Raw genomic sequence first — 13,674 nt, forward strand, 5'->3', positions numbered from 1 at the left:
TGTCGACGACAGCTTCAAAAGCCATTTGGTGAAGTGATTTCTAACCCCACCCATAGTCTTGGTACCACAAGCAAATACATTTGTGCTGTCAGTTTGGTGCTGCTTCCCTGCGCACCAGAGCAAAATAATTGTATTACTGTTTCTTAAATTTGCACGTAGCTTTTCATGGTATGGACTAAGGCTCCAGTATATTTTGGGTTTCTTTGATAGGGTAAGGACAACAACCTTTTTATAAGAGCACATGAAAGCCCAATGATGGCTCTTGAGGAACGTATACTCAATTTTCCTTCTGCTGAAAGTAATCACTCTGTGAAAGGGAGAGCACTTGGAACACATGCAGTGTATTCATACAATAAGCACTGCTTATTGCTGCAAGTACTTGGTGCTCATGTGTTCTTTCTGAAAAGAATGGAATCCTGTTTAAGACAGTCTTTCCTCCCAGCAGGTTATAGCCTAAGCAATTGAATAATTGAGCTGAGAAGGCGTCTGCAGAGGTCGCCCAGCCCAGCCTCCTGCTCCAAGAAAAGCTAACTTCACACACAGGTCACTTTGCTGAGGGCCATAGGGTGTTGTTCTTAGCACAAAGTAGTTATAAGAGGGAGGAGTATGATTTTGCTACTGAAATAAGGGTTCTGAAGATGGGAAAACCCTAAGGAAAATGCTGGTCTTCTGTAGGCTATGGCTTGAAAGCTGTTTGCCACCTAGTTCAAGGAATATATTGCAATTTTTAATGCTAGCCTGTCTGAGGCTGATGTGAAGTCAATAAAGCAAGTAAGGACAGGAGCTTGGCAAGAAATGCGAGAGAAAACTCAAAAGCAGCAGGGAACCTACTGAATGCAAGAAAGAAAGAAGTTTGTTGCTTAAGGGACACCAGAGGAAAAAAAAGAACAGTGAATGTTGCAAAGGCTTGTGGGAACAGTGGACATTTGCAGTTTGGATGCAGAAAGAGGAGAGGTGAGCCAGGCTAGCCAGGCTGAGAATCGATCCAGCACTGTTAACCTGAGCACAGGTGAATGTGGACAGGTGCTGGCAGCTCCATAATCGATCTGTGGGAGACTGAGGAATGACCCTTGTGAGCTCAACAGCTCAACTCTTCCTGGCAAAAGTTTACTTGCCCTCTTCTTAAAGGAATTAAGTGCCAAATAGAATAGTAAGTTACAGTAAGTGCTCCCAGTGACTAACTTGTGTCCTGCAGGATGTGATACATCTTTAAATACATATAAATACATATACAGTTAAGCAGCAGGTCTCCTGATAAATGTGATACTTCTGATGCTTGTTTTTTCTTGCAGTGTGGCTTTATGAATGAAACCAGCACCCTCACACTTACAGTAGAGCTGCTGTGGTCATCCCAAGTAGTACAAATACTCATATGGAGAGTGCAAAATGGCAGCTAACCAGGAAGCCTAGAAATCTAGCAACTATTTCTACACTGCTGCAAAATACTGCCCAAGCTGCTGTGATGGATTTTATGCAATCTGTTGCCAGAGACTTGAAACTCAACTGGATGGAGCATGGGCTGGATCATCTGGCAGCTCCTGATGGTGCTTTTAGTGGCATCTAAAAAATAATGAGACTGGTTCATATGCCAGTGGAGATGGTCCCAGATCAGAGTTCATGCTCTGAAGGACCTCATATGGAGTAAGGCAGCAAAGGAGATGGCAGTAGGGAGAATATGAATCGCACAAGCCAGATCTTAATCCCTGCCCTCTCTGTGTGTGCCTTGCAGTAGGAATGTAACCAATTTTCACTGACCACTTGGATCTACTAAAAGATGTAACCACCAAACCAGACTCTGCAAGACAATTTACAAATTATTTGCCAGTTGAAGGTACAGCACAGAGGCCGTGAGTGGAGTGTTAGCAAGGGGAGCTCTTTAAACAATTGTGAGGAATATCCCTGGAATCTTCGTCTATTCCTCATCTGTGCAACAAGCAGAGGAGCAAGGCCCCTGGGCACAGACCTGTGTCCATGGCATCCCAGACATTGTGGTGTCCCCAACCCTGCCCAAAGACAGAATCTGAAATAATGTGAGATGTGGCACAAGCAACACATGGGAGAAGGGCATATGGAAATACAGCAGGAGACGTTTTGTAATTGTAGAAGCAACCAACAATATTAGAAAAGACCACAAGGCAGAGATTTGCAAGAATGTGTAGCTTGAAAATTTAGCATAAATTGGCACTGGGGTCCATGGCTGATCAAGAGGTCCATTGTATGACTGAGTTTAAACTCTTGTTTAATGAAAGTACTTCTCTGAATAAGTCTCATTGAAAGTGCAGTACATATCTCTGAATAAAATGTCCAGCCTTAATATACAACATTTTAAATGACAGTAAAATCACCCCAACCTTTGGTAAATAGTTCGAATACATAATCACGCTCTCTGTTTAAAACTGTCATAGGACTTCTAGCACAAATTAATCGGGGTGGAGTGTCTAATTGCTGGTAACTGGATCTGTTACATTGCTGTGTGCCAAACTGGCAAGCTCTTATTATCATATTTCTGCTTGATTAAGCCTTTGCAGGAAAGGAGTTGTGATTTGCCCCGCTGAGGATCCACAGTGGCTCAGGTGTCAGCCCGTGCTCCAGGGACAGCGTGGGGTGTGGAAACACTTGGGAGATGGAGTCCCAGTGTGCTCCCACTGCCAAGCTGGGATGGGGGAACCTTGTTCTCAGCAGGCCATGGTGGCTTTTGGCATTGGGGGCATTGTTGCTGCTCACAGGCACTGGCTCTTAGCCTCAGGCTGGTCCCCCCTCAGCTCCATGCAGTCGGAGGCTGCCGTGGGATAGCAGCTCTGGCTGGCAGGGTGCTGCCTGCCCGCTGGCCTTGGGAGACCCACAGGAACAATTTAGAAACCTGTTCAGCAGAGTTAAATTTGACAGCAAAGTTAAACGGAAGTTCTGGGAGGTTGGATCTGTGATCACTGTTTCCTGCAGTGGTTTTAAAACCATTCTAGGTAACCCAAGTTCAGTCTCTGTTGCATTAAAAATGTGCCTAACAAAAGGGACTTGTTTCAGAACTACATGATGGTTGTGTTTAAAAGGTTATTTAACCAGGCATCCACTATCTGGCCAGTTAGAGTTCTCATGCTGCTGGAAATCACCAGGGTCGTCTTTGGCCAGACCTGTTGTACTTGCCGTTCCTTTCTCCCTGATGGGGACACTGTGGATGCTGATAAACCCTATGACTTTCCCCTTGTTGTCTTCTGCAGCTGGCCTGCAGCTCTTTGGCCTGGTCCCCCTGTCCCTAAGCAAGGAACATGTATTTTCCAGTAAACCTCTCTCCTTTCCCCTCATGACTGTGTTGAGCATTCCATAATTAAGGAGACTGTGATAATGTCTAATGATTCATTTACTGATATCCTTTTAAAAGGGAACTCTGTCCCCTCTTCTCCTGGATTTCCTTCCCTCCTTCCCTTCCACTAAAGCTGATGAGAAACCTTGAGCTATCCTACAGATTAAATGGCAGCTATTCCACTTCCTTCTCACTTGACCATTTTTTGACTGGTGACCATTTTCTCTATTTTAAGGGTGCATTTTAGAAGAGGGAACTCTTTTTTTTCTTTTCCTTTTCCCCCCAATCTTTTTACTTTTTTTTTCGAGCAAACAGGAGCTGTGCTGCTCCCAGATTGCTCCTGGTCCCTGTGCTATGGAAGTGAAACGTCTCTCAGTTGAGCACAACGTGTTTGCTGCAGTGCCTCAACGGGACTATAAAACAGGTGCCCTCATCTCGGGTCATTCTCCTTTATTGATGTTATTGCAGAGTCCCGTGCTATGGCAACCAAAGGAGTTGCACCCTCTGGAGCTGGAGTGGGGCGGAGGGATGAAGGACTCTGCGATTGCTGGTGGGGACCAGCCCTGCTGCAGCCGGTGCCAGCGCCCTGCCAGCGCAGGTGTTTATCCAGCACTGCGGTGAGTCACGGGTGCCATGCTCCACCAAAGCCACCTCCAGCAGCCTCCCCATGAATCACTGCAGCCTGAGAGGACTTGCAACAATTCCTGGGCCACCAGAAGGATGATCTCATTGCCTGCTGAGCGGAATAAGGATAAAGTCACGTGGAACTCTGCTCCTGAAGCCAGGAACATGGCATCCCAGCAAAGAGCTTTCAGGTGACCTAATCAGGCATGTGATTCAATGTTACAGGACCAAACACGGCAAAGATCCTTCTCGCAGGGAAGGAAGAAAGGAAGGAAGACAGGAAGATACTGCAATATACAAAGAATTGACCTGAAGTGGCTTTCATAACAAAGCTTGTAAGGCCAGGAGGAATGATATGGCACAGGGTCTACAAAGGACTTAGCTTTAAGCAACTCTCTTAGCATTGACTGTTTTTGTCTCCTTTTATGATTCTCCAAGTGGTACTGCCTGTTTCGAGTGATCACAACGTGAAGTCTGATGATGTAATCTTTGCACACTGTGTCCAGCCCATGGAGCTGAGTTGCTGTAATACCGGTTCAAACTCACTTGCCAAACCCAGCTAAAGGATTTACTCAAGTTTTTCTCCAGCTGAAATAAAGTGCTTTTGTCTCTTCTAAATAATTAATTTGTGGCAGTTTTCCATTTCCATTGAATTTGTTGTTATTTCTAGGAACTTGCTGATTTCTGAGCAGCCATCAAGTGGTCTTCCCTGATTTCAAATATAAAAAATAACATTGTGCTCCATCTTGTAAGACAAATCTTTAAATGCTATGAAAAGTGTTAGTTATTTTAAATGCATGGAGTTCTAAAATCAAAACCAATGCAGAAAATTGGTAGACTTTTTAAAATCATCTTGAAATTGTACAAGGCAGATCATTTTACAAAAATTAAAAATCAACTCTTTTTTTTTGGTTAAGAAAGATTGGGGGGTGGATTTGATGAAGTTGGAATTTGCATCTATGACAATGAAGCAGCTCAAAGCTGTTTCTTGCTGCTATTGCTGTCAGCTGGAGTTCAGATCTCAGGAGAAAGTGGAGGAAATTTATTCCCAGAGATCCCTGGGGTTTCCAGATGCCATATCTGCTGGCTCTAAAGCATGTGTGGGAAGCTAGTGGGCGGCAGTGAGGAGCAGTCAGCAGGGCTCAACTCCTGCACATATTCACTCCTTGAACTGTGAGTGTTGGCCATCATCCCTCTTCCTGGGCAAGGCATCCACACGTGTTGGTGCTAATTGGATAGTGCTGACAATCCCCAAAGTAGTATGTTGGCAGCTGCTTTCCATTCCTTGACTCTGTTAGGTGTATGTTGGTGGCTAACCACATGTAACAAGCACGGGTTAGATAATGAAATCATTGGGGTAAGCACTGATAGGACTGAAGAAAATGATCCCAGAAGGGACTTCCTCACTGTCGACCATCAAATAGCACCACCCAGCTCACATCCATTAATTTTCCCTTCCCCAGGCCTGATAATGTCTTGTGTCACGGTAAAGCCTTGTGAAAATCTCAAATGAGGATGAATGTGGTGGTTCTCAGCAGCAGGTTGGTGCAATGGTATCAAGCACCACACCTGAAACACTTGTGAAAATTGGCCTGCTGTTTCCTTCTTCTGTTCAGCTTCTGGTTTCAACATTTATTGATCTCATGGCAGCTGAATTGCTTAGTTAGTAAAAGGGATGAGCTGCTACACTAGAACAAAGAAGCCTGTGGGATGCACTGCATGACCTGAGAAGCTCTCTAATGATTTTGTAGGTAAGATGGAAGCTATCAGGTTAAAGCCTCTCTACCTTTCCCAGGAGAGCTACTTTGCTGGGGAAGGGTGCATCTGGGCATGGCCCAAGCCAGAGCTGGAGCACCAAGGGCACGATTTGCACAGCCTCTGCGAATACCAGCTCTGTTCTGGCTTGCAGGGTTTTAAGGAAGTGAACTGCAATTGTGATGACATCAGGCAGCTAACATCAAATTCAGGCTTGGTGAACTCTGAACGTGCCTGCTCCATGGAGGTGAATCTGGAGCCTTTTGAAAGGACTTTCCTTAGCTGCTGTGCTCGCTCATTTGAGTCATAACCACAGCGTGCGTGGTGCTGCCCAAGTGCAGCAAATGACACAAGGCTTGCACATTGGGAGAGGTGTCTCAACAGCTTTCCCTGCAGCATGTTGGGTAATCTTGAAAATTCTGATATTTTTCTGTTGAGCCCACTTTAAAAAAGCCAGAGTGTGTGTGCATGAGAAGGGGTGCGGGGTAGTTGCTGCTTTCCAGATTTCACTCCTACGGGGGATGGAAGGGCAGCACTGGCAGCTGGTTCCCCAAGGTGGTCTATGCTCTCTGAAAGCTTTAGAGATGAGGAGGTGGGCAAGGAGCTAAAATCTTTGCATTATGGCTATAAATGGAAGAGGGGGGTTGAGATGTTCTTCACTGAAGTGGCTGAAAAGCCAAAGTGTTTGGAAATGTTCTGAGCACAGAGGAAACAAGTTGTTTATGATCCCACAGCTCTCTCAGGCCTGCTTTATGCACAAATATGGCCATAAATGATTTTTGAGGAGCTACACAGGGCTGGGGAAAGACAAAGAAGCAAGATCTCTTGGTCGGTTGCCTGGCTTGCTGGAGGGAGCCCCAGAGCCTCATGCCAGGGAGCAGATCCTTTGGGGAGGGGATGCTCCCAGGGTGACTGTAGGCTGACAGAGGTGAAGCACAGGTCATATATCCCTGATACTTAGCAATGACCAAGCCGAGGCCACAGTCCCGCCAGGCACAGGAGGCAGTATAGCTCCCACCTCTGCTTTCTGCCCTCCCCACAGAGGGGCACACAGGTGAGCATGGTTGGGGCCTTGGACCCCCAGCAAACTTATTCCCAGTGCCCCCAAATCAGTGCTCAGCTCTGCAAGCTGGATGCAAGCACTTTGTTTTCATGGATGAGAAAGCTCAGTGTGCCCCAATTTTTTTTTTCTGCCCTGTCTTTTATCAGTTTATTTGTCATAATAGGATTATGCTTGTGTTCCTCTTGGCCCATCCCAGAGGTGCCTTGTATCCGCTAGGAATAGTCAACAGTCACAGCCAAGCTGTCTTGTTTCAGGATGGCCAGCTGGGGCCATGTGAATGGCACACCCTGAAGTTAACAGTGTGACTGCAGGACTCCTCACTGCCAGATGACGTCTTAATTGCTTGACACTGCAACATAGCCCAGCATGTGAACCGAGGGCTTCCTTTTGGGATGCACCTGGGTCTAACTAGTGAAATGTACCATGAGGTGTCCAAAATACAAGGTAGAGGTCTACTTTATGTGAAGGCACTTTGGTTGAAGGAAATGCGTATGGTTATGGTATCTAATAGAAAATATCCTGAAGACTCCCTCCTTTCTTCAGACTGTTTCACAAAGCTGTGCTGCTTTTCTGGTAGTTTTTGATATTCTGAGCTTTTGAGAAGTAGAATCCTGATGCTTCCTAGTGAAGAATCTGGCTCTACTGCCGCATGTTGGAAACAAAGCTTTGCTATTTATTTTTTTTTTTTTTTGAGAGAGAAGAAGGAGGAATACAGTGGGAAGAGCATAAGAGATGAGATGATTGAGACAAGTGGAGCCAAAGGCATCAGCAGGTAGTGACCAAGAGGTATGAAATGTCAGGAGGTAGGAGCAGGTGCCCAGTGTGATTCCTTGAAGAAGAAGCTGCTCCAGGAGCAGTCGGGTTGAGGCATGCACCATGTAAGTGGTGAGTTGTTCATCATTACTCAGGGGAGCAAGACAAATGAGAAATCAATTGAACATCAAACCATTGTTTCTGATTGCCTATGTTGAAAATAATGATTCATTGAGTGCTTTAATTGATTCATATACATGGCTAGGAGCTCCAGTCTTGATTTATAAATCTCTTCACCAGTCAGGCTGGAAAGTCTTGCTCTCACTCACTTTATTTGTACAACAAACATCCTTTTCTCTTGGCCAACCCACTTAGAAACTTTTTCTCTCTCTCTGATTGTTTACTTTGCCTTTAAGAGGCTGGTGATTCCTCTCACTTATATGGTGCTTTTTAATTCTTTTTCTAATTAGCAGAGGAGCCTGGAAGGGATGGGGATGGCTGTGTGTAAAGTGCTGGGCTCTGTGCCCAGCAGGGCAAGCAGATGACCCCATCCTCAGAGAGCTGCAGTCTACAGTGTACCATGGATTTATAGTGTCCACTGCCAAATAAGTGGGAAAGAGAACATTTGGTAGCTTAAAAGCCTTTTGTAACTCCTTGTGAGATATACTGTGGAGTACTTTATGTCTGGTAATCTGTATGCCCTCTGGACATAGCAGCAGCTGCTTGCAGGGGTAGAGGAGGCTGTGCCTTGTCCCTGCTCCTGTCTCTGTTATCCACATGCCTGAGGAGGAGGTGTTGGAGATCTGTCTCTGCCACAGCAGTTGGATAAGTTGTCAAAACAGAAGGGAAACAAGGGGGTGTTTGCTGTAGGTGAGCAGAAGGGATGGGAAGGGAGGTGTATGCCGGCTTGTGTAACCCGTGGGTGGTACCATGGTGGGGAGAGGTATCAGGAGAGTTGCAAGGGCAGGGAGGTCCCATTGGGCTGATTCAGGAGAGCAGGTCTCTGGCAGTGATGACTGAAGGGAGCACAAGTGGAGAAAGGAGGGAGAAGGAAATTTGACAGTTATCTCAGAGTTTATTGGGTGGCTAAGGCAGAGGCAGCCTCTCACTAGCCCTGTGTGCCCCCAGCCATGCAAAGGCAAACACCCTGTCTGCCCCTTCACCACCCCAGCCTTATCGTGGCTGGATTCTGTTGGGTTGCACGGCTCTGCCTACGTGTGCCCTGAGGTCAGGCTGTGGGAAGGCAGAGTTATCTGGGAAGAGCCTTCTCCAGCCAAAAATACCATCATGCCACCAAGCTCCTTGACTCATGGCAGCCAAGGTGAGATGGCGACCAATAAACTGGGCAAGAGAAAACAAACAGCAAGAGAAAAAAAACCCAAACGGTGGCAATCTCTTGCAATTATTTGCCACCAAGTAGAAGAGTCCTAACTCAGTTGCCCAGGGGCTAAGAATGGAGCATGACAAGTTGCTCACAGGAGCTGTTACAGGATGAACTGGATTTAGGTGTCTGAGAAATAGTGCTTTTCACCAGGTCGTTTTTCAGTTAGTTAACACTTTTTTTAAACACTTCTTTTTAAAACACTTTCTTTTTTGAACACCTCAAAAAAAAAAGTTACCACTTTTTTTCACTCAGCTCTTTGCTGTGGTGCTGGGGCTGGCATGGAGAGAGAGACAGCACAGGAGTTGGGAGCTGCAGGGTGGGCAGGAGGTGCTTTTTTGCTGTTCCTGCACTCCACACCATGGCTATGGGGCTTTGGCTGGCAGACCTGCATCAGTCTGGTGAAAAGGGTCTCCAGCTCTGGACCCACAGGTTTCCTCTCTGATTTGATCAAATGTCTTGGCTGGATCTGTTTGGCAGTAGGACAGTGCTGCTACATATGTTTGTCGGTTTTTGGGTGATACATTTTTGCATCGAAATGGAAAGAGTTCATGTCCTGTGTCTGCTCAAGAGAGCCCTCAGAAGAGAGAATAAATCTAGAAACACCTCCTGGTCTGTGCCCAAGCTGTCTCTGATGCTTGGAGCCCTGAGTCTCCCACTGCCTGACAGTGTAGCATGAGTGGGTTATCTGCCTTTTTGTTCCACCCAGGAAATTCTGGTGTGTTTCTGCAATATTTTGGAATTTTGAAAGGCTGTAAGGGAAGGCTCTGAGTCCTTTGCCCCATCCAGAGAAGCTGTGCTGGCAGGTGCTGGTGGGTCAGTCCCTGTGCTGACTGACCAGCTGCAGGAGATGAGGTGACAGTGAACTCTGTTGAAGCTGGGTCTACTTGTTCCACTCTTTGATGTGTAACTTCCGTCTTTCAGAAATGATTCAGTGAAGACAGCATGGATTGAATATGGTGAGGGAGGGCAGGATTACAGAGTGGGAAATTTGGCTTTGAAATAGGGTGTTTTGGGGAGGTAGGTAGCTTGGAAGTTCAGACAAAGCAGTTTGTGGTGAAAAGAAAGAAAAAAAGAAAAAGATGCTAAGGATGTTGCTGGTTTAATAAACAATGTGATCGTATAGCCACAGACAGGGACCAACACCTGGAAGGATGCTGGTGTGCTTGTGCTGCCTTTTACTTCTTTTTTCATTACTGGTTAAAAGACAACAATGTAAAATAAATCTGGGGATGATTCAGTGTTCCCCTTCCATAGACCATATGTTTGCAGGGAAGTGTCTCTGTAAGCCTTGCTTCAGTCCTGGTTCTGCAGAGAGGTTGCAGGAACTCATTATTCATGATCTTATCTTGCTACCTGAAATACATAAATAGCCTAAAGGTTCCTCTTATGGACTTCTTCCAGCTCTTTGATGTGCCAAAGATAATTTCTGTACATACTCCCTCAACCTGTCCCCACTCCCTACCTAAAGTTTAATGTTTCTACTTGTTATGTTTACCTGTCTGTACTAGACTGTAAGGTCTTCAAGGCAGGGACCTTGCTGTCTTTCATGTTGAAGTACCTTGAAGGAGTTGTAACTTCAACAGCTATAAAATGTGATATAAATTATTAAGGCAATGTCAACTAACACAACTCTTTGGCCTTTTCTGCACTAGGCAAGTTTTCCACAGGCTGCCAGCTGTTCCTGACACTGGCTTGGCATGATCTGTGCCAGCAGCCCATTCCCAACAGGCAGCCACTGTCATGAGAACACACAGTGCCTTGCAAGACAATCCTGTGTCTGTTACAACAAGCAGGCTGATGTAGCCTGTGCCCACTTGCAGTCAAGCTCCTTATGAGGTGTCAGCAGTGGCAAAGCTTTTTGGAAAGCCTCCACTTGAGAGAAATCACCCTGCCAGCAGCAGGACCCCATGCCCCCATTGGTTTAAAAACTATCTCCAGAACTTCTAATAACTCAAGTCTCACATTGCTCTGGATTTAAGCTCCCTTGTGTGAGAGTGACCAGTGAAAGCAAACAGATGCATCCCTTCCTACAGGAGTTAATGCAAGAAACAGGCAGAGCCAAACAACCCATGCTCAGATTCCTCATGGCTCTGGTGCATCCCTGGGGCTGGAACCCCCATCTCACAGTGTTTCTGGGAGCCTGCCCCTGGCACTCGAAGTCCACAGTGCACTTGCAGCTGGGACTCTCTCACCTTCCTCCCTTTGGAGCCGGTTTCTTTGAGCAGCCTGGGATGTGTCAGGGAGAGAGACCTTGTTTTTATAACCTCCTGTTATGGCTGGAGGTGATGCCTCTGTGGTGACAGCTGGGGAGCAGGCTTTGATCTGGTGCATCAATGCCTCCTCTGGGAATTCAAGCCTCTGAGTCTTATTTGCCCTGGGCAATCATCAGGAGGATTTCCCCTAAATAAAGAGCCATCAAACCTTATCAGCTGTCTTGCCATGCCTGTGTCACCACTCTTTGAAGACAGCATCTGCTACAGAGAGGTCAGCCAGAGCAACCTCTGAGTAAAAGTCCAGTGTGCAGACCAAAGCAGTGCAAAACTGGAGGGACATGTCCTGGCATTGGTTCAGCCCATGGCATCCCAGCATTTCAGAGACGAGCAGCCATTGGGCCAAGAGCTCAAGTCCCTGTTAACTCCCTACCAAGAACATGGCCTTTCTGGCCTCCCTTTAGTTTGCAGTAGGTGTGGGTAGGGTGCCATCAGCAGGGTCTCACCAGCAGCGGGTGCATCCCACTCACCTAGGAAAAGACAACAGAGGGCCTGCTGAGCCCTGGCAAGGGGGTGAGTTGGGCTGAGGCTGCTGGCAAGCAGGTGTTTGGTCCTACAAGGGGTCCCTGGCACCCACCAATAACAGCCTGAGGCTGGGCTGTCCTGCTGCGGTGGTGGAAAAAAAGCAAGGCTTGCTTTTGGGTTTTGCAGCGCTCATCACTGCAGCATCCTAGAAATGAACAGGGGCTGGTGGAGGAGTAGGGTCAGGATTAAGGATGGGAAGCTGGGACATCCAAATTCTGCTTCTGGCTTTACTACATGCCCTTACTTTGCCTAGCTGTAAAAATGCTGATAATGCCATAGTGTTTTTTATGCCAGTTTGCCTTCTGAAAGATTGACCATGACATTTGGAGGTAAACTGCAGAGCTAAAGTGCTGTTGCACATACAGGTTGTTTTTCTTCTTTAGAGAAGCTTATTTCCAAAGACAAGGGAGTGGTGATGTTAAAGGCCCTGTAAACTGGTTCACGTGTGGAGCTGCAGACTCTACACCCAGCCAGACTGCCTTGCTCGGAGCTGGCTCTACACAAGAGCTCAGAAGTGCCTGTAGTTTTGGTTACTTCTTTCACACATCTGCTCCTGTGTACTGCTCAAGGCTCTTCCATATTTCTTTCAATCAGAACTATTCTTTCACTGACTCAGGCCTGCTGTTCACTGATGAATTGGATGCTGTTCATTGCAGCTTGAAATACTATTTTGCCACTCTTAATGCCTCCCATTCATTTTCTGTGGTGATTGGATTCATAACAGCAGAGATGCAGCTTTCATTGATACTTGATGCAGCAGCAATACCCTCAGCAAAGGCTTTTTTGTACATAGGCTCCAAACCTTTCAACCACGCTATCACAGAAAGCCATAATGTCCCTTTTCTGCAACGGCCCAAGCCACCTGCAGCCCCTGAAAGAGGACATTGTTTCCCCAATTAACCAAACAACATGGGCAGTGTCTGTGCTGGTTGCAAGGGAGAGCCCTGGGTAATCTTTTGCCCTGCCCCAATCCCTCACCCTCCACATCCCCCCATCCTGTTTGAGGCTGAATTTCAGCCCCACTGCTGTTTAAAATTAAATGCAAGAATATTTGCAGGGTGGGTTATTTTAGCTGCTAAATGAGCCTCCTGATGTTATGCTCCCAGGTGAGGCTGGCTCTCCTGGGGTGGCAATCCTGCTAGGAGGGATTCCTGGTGCTGGGGCTTCACATGATCAGACACAGTTTTCTTCTTGCCTCAAAGTGACCACTGGGAAAGTGGGGGTGTTTTTCTTTTTCCTTTTATTTTTCCGTTTCTTCTTTTCCAAAAAAAGCACTTGTATAGGGAGAAGATGCTGCACTATCTTTTGCTCAGAGAAAAGGAGTCTGACAGCTTAGCATGGTTCAGAGACAGGAAAATTACTTTGTCTAGTGAATATTCTAAAGAGCTGAAGTTACAGGGTGCAATCAAAATCCCCTGTTTAAAAGAAGAGCTGTCTCACTCCTGCTACACCAACAATTTAATCATTTCGCTCATCTTTGCAGAATAACTTTAGAGAAGGAACGGTGGAAATGTCTGTAAACGCTTTCTGATAAAGAAAAGGAATATTCAGACTGTAATCCATGCTGACAACCAAAGAAAAAAATCTCTGCCTCAACAGTTAAGTGGTGGTTTATTATGGGCATATCCTTGCCTGTTTCACTGAGTGGAAAAAGGAGTTGTCACCTGCAGCTCAGCGCTGTCAAGCACCACCCAGCAGCAACACGGTTGCCATTTGGAATGGTGTGGTACCAGCCCTTGCTTGTTTTGAATAAACAGAGTTATGTTTTGAAGGGAGTAGCAATGCTGTTTAAGAAAAACAGAGTACTTAAAGAAAGATGGATTATATACTGAGCAGAAAAATGCCAAGAGATGGCAAAGAGAATCTCTGTGCTGGCCTACTGCAGGCCCCTGGGAATTGTGGTGCCTGTAGAAGTGATTGGTGGGTTGTTATCCCAAGAAATGCAGAGAGGTGGGCATAGTGCTTTGAATCATAGCTTTTTCTCTGCCCCACATTTTGTCTT

General features: G+C 46.3%; 1 long non-coding RNA gene across 2 annotated transcripts; it reads left to right on the forward strand.

Moving 5' to 3' along the window:
- Positions 1-5,343: 5,343 nt before the first annotated feature.
- LOC138109015 (uncharacterized) lies at positions 5,344-11,593 on the forward strand. Of its 2 annotated transcripts, XR_011150201.1 has the most exons (4): positions 5,344-5,673; positions 6,995-7,184; positions 7,435-7,526; positions 10,530-11,593. It is a non-coding gene; the product is annotated as an uncharacterized lncRNA (long non-coding RNA). The 2 variants fall into 2 exon arrangements; XR_011150200.1 differs by lacking the exon at positions 10,530-11,593 and having other exon boundaries at positions 7,435-8,341.
- The last annotated feature ends 2,081 nt before the right edge of the window (positions 11,594-13,674 follow it).

Source organism: Aphelocoma coerulescens, chromosome 4 (assembly GCF_041296385.1).
Source record: "Aphelocoma coerulescens isolate FSJ_1873_10779 chromosome 4, UR_Acoe_1.0, whole genome shotgun sequence".
In the NCBI taxonomy this organism is placed as follows: domain Eukaryota; kingdom Metazoa; phylum Chordata; class Aves; order Passeriformes; family Corvidae; genus Aphelocoma; species Aphelocoma coerulescens.